Source organism: Hipposideros armiger, unplaced genomic scaffold (genome assembly GCF_001890085.2).
Source record: "Hipposideros armiger isolate ML-2016 unplaced genomic scaffold, ASM189008v1 scaffold_880, whole genome shotgun sequence".
NCBI classification, from domain to species: Eukaryota; Metazoa; Chordata; class Mammalia; order Chiroptera; family Hipposideridae; genus Hipposideros; species Hipposideros armiger.
The window spans coordinates 121539-124086 of NW_017732230.1; positions in this window are offsets into that span (position 1 = coordinate 121539).

The window sequence follows — 2548 nt, forward strand, 5'->3', positions numbered from 1 at the left end:
TCACGGGGCTCACATTCTTGTGGTGGGGTGGGGGTGGGGGTTGTTAGGAAATAAACATTATTATAAGGGAAAAAAACGGAACCAGCCAGCTGGAGATAAGTGATATGAAGGAAATTAAACAGAGCGAGAGGGAGAGACTGCCAGTAGGTGGGCTAGTTCATATAGGGTGGTCAGGGAGGGCCTCCCTGAGGAGGTGACATTTGAGCTGAGCTCTGAATGAGATGGGGCCCACTGTGGCCCCAGCTGCCAGGGGGGCTGTGGAGCTGCTGGCCTGGAGAGCCTGCAGATCCACACTGCGAAGTTGGGCAGGCTGGGCAGGAAGTCTGGACCCCTGTAACTGTATCCCCAGGAAGGAGGAAGCCAGGAAGGCGCTTTCAGCAGTCGTATTCATCAAGGCCACTGCACTAACCCCCAGGCAGCACCAGAGGCTCCTCAGGGCCCCCATCCACCTTCAGCCGCCTGGGGAGGAGACAGCAAGGGAGGGAGGGCAGCCTAGAGTGGGCCCTGGATTCCCTTCCAGACAATAAATGCTTCCAGGTTCCTGGGGAGCCTTCTGTGGGTCACAGCCGCATCTGATTTCAATTACCCCCGGTGTAGGGTTCCCGGGCTGGGCGGGGGCAGGGGTAGAGGGAAGGCCATTTCCCCACAATCAGACTATGCTGGCCCAGGGGGTGAAGGCACCCCAGGACAGGTCCCCAAAATTTTAGGACTCAGGGAGGGGGTTCCCCCTTCTCCCCAGAAGAAGAGGGCTGGCTGTGGGTAGAGGGCTTCTGCTTATAGCCATTTTGCTATGTGACCTGGTGCAAGTCACCTAACCTCTCTGGTCCCCTGTGGAAATGGGGGAAATGCTGCCTCTTCCTTCCCAATGAGGCGAGAGGACACAGTTCAGGCCAGGAGAGCAAAGCTCGGTGCCCCGGGTTGCACTGCTGCGGGTGGGGATGGGCTGGAATGGGGTGGGGTTGCTAAGCCCTTACTTTTTCCTGCCTTGGTTAGATCTTAATCCTCATGCAAATACTTCCCTGTCCAAGACTATGATGCTGGAGTGGTCAGGTTAACATTTCCTAAAACGGACCAGGGAGAAAACCTCCCCAACCAGGTTGGGCAAGACACTTGAACCTCTCTGGGCCTCAGTTTGCCCATGCCCACCTCCAGAGGGATGTGAGGATCGAACGAGTAGCAAGTGTAAAGCTGGTTTGAAAAGATACACATCAGTAACCCTGTTCATTTGATCAAATTTACAATCAACAACCACCACAAAAGTGGCCATACTTCTAAGCCTTGGGAGAAAGAACCTGGATGTGTAAAACAAAACAAAAAAGTCTGCGTGATACAGTTTCTGTGACTCGTGACCTTGAGCAAGTCTTTCCCCCTCCATGCCTCAGTTTTCGCATCCATAAAGGTGCCTGCAGACCAAATTCCACCCGGAAAATGTTCCTTTGGGCCCCTATCATGGGAAGCCCCGTTTGCACAAAGATGTCAGTCAAGCTACACTGGTGGGTTTCCTTTTTAGTAGGTAAAAACACATCCCTCCTGCAGTCTAGATTTTACTACGTACCTTTTTTCCTTGAGGACCGCAGCACAGGGCTAGGTTTTAGTGGGACAAGCAAACTGGAGTGGGGATGCGGGATAGAGGGAGCGGCTGAGGGGTTCACTTGAGGGGTTGTTCCATTTACTTTTTTAAAATTGAAAGGTGGCTTGTTTGAGTTTTAGACGTAAGGAAACGCGGGCTCCGAAGGCGGCAAGTCGGGACTCGAACCCGTGTCTGCAGGGCCTTGGGGGCCGGGCCGTCCCACCCTCCCGGGCTTCGGGCCCGGGGCGGATGCTGGGGTCAGCGGAGCGCGGGGCCGCGTTTCCTCCGGCCGCCCAGGCCGCGGGCCGGCCGGCCGCTGCGCGGGCGCTGCCTTCTCCTTTTATGTCCGTGCGGGGCCGGGAACTCCCTGCCCGGGGCCCCGGCCCGTGAACAATGCGCCGCTTCCTGCCGCCCATCGGGGCAGCGGCCCCGCTCCCGCTCCCCGCCCTGGGCCGCCGGGAAATGGGCCGGAGCCCGGCCTGCAGCGCCGGTACACCGGGTCGCGCCCCGGGAGACGGCAGGGGCCGGGAGGGGCCTCGGTGTCGACCCAGGGCTACAGGCAGGGGCGGAGGTGACCCAGCGCTGGCCCGGCGGCAGCTGTTGTATGTCTGTCATTTACACGTGCACAGAGCACACGGTTTAAGCGCGTGTGTACGTGCGTGGCAACACCTTAGGTCGGTCGCGCTGCCCTCCTGCTCAGCTGCCGGGCTGTGCTGTGCACCTGAGCGCCAGCTCCATCCTGCATGGGCCCCCAGGGAGCTGCATTGCAGGCGCAGACATCCACTTGTTCACTCCACAGATTGTGGGTGGGCGCCTCCAGCGTGCCAGGCCCTGCGCTGGGCACTGGGGATTGAGCAGTGAACAAAACTACGAAACGCCCTTGGCCCCTTGATGCTTACGTTCTAGTGAGGGAGAAAGCAATAAACATCGTAAATTACTGAATTATATAGTATACTTAAAAGTGGTCTTTTTTGGGGG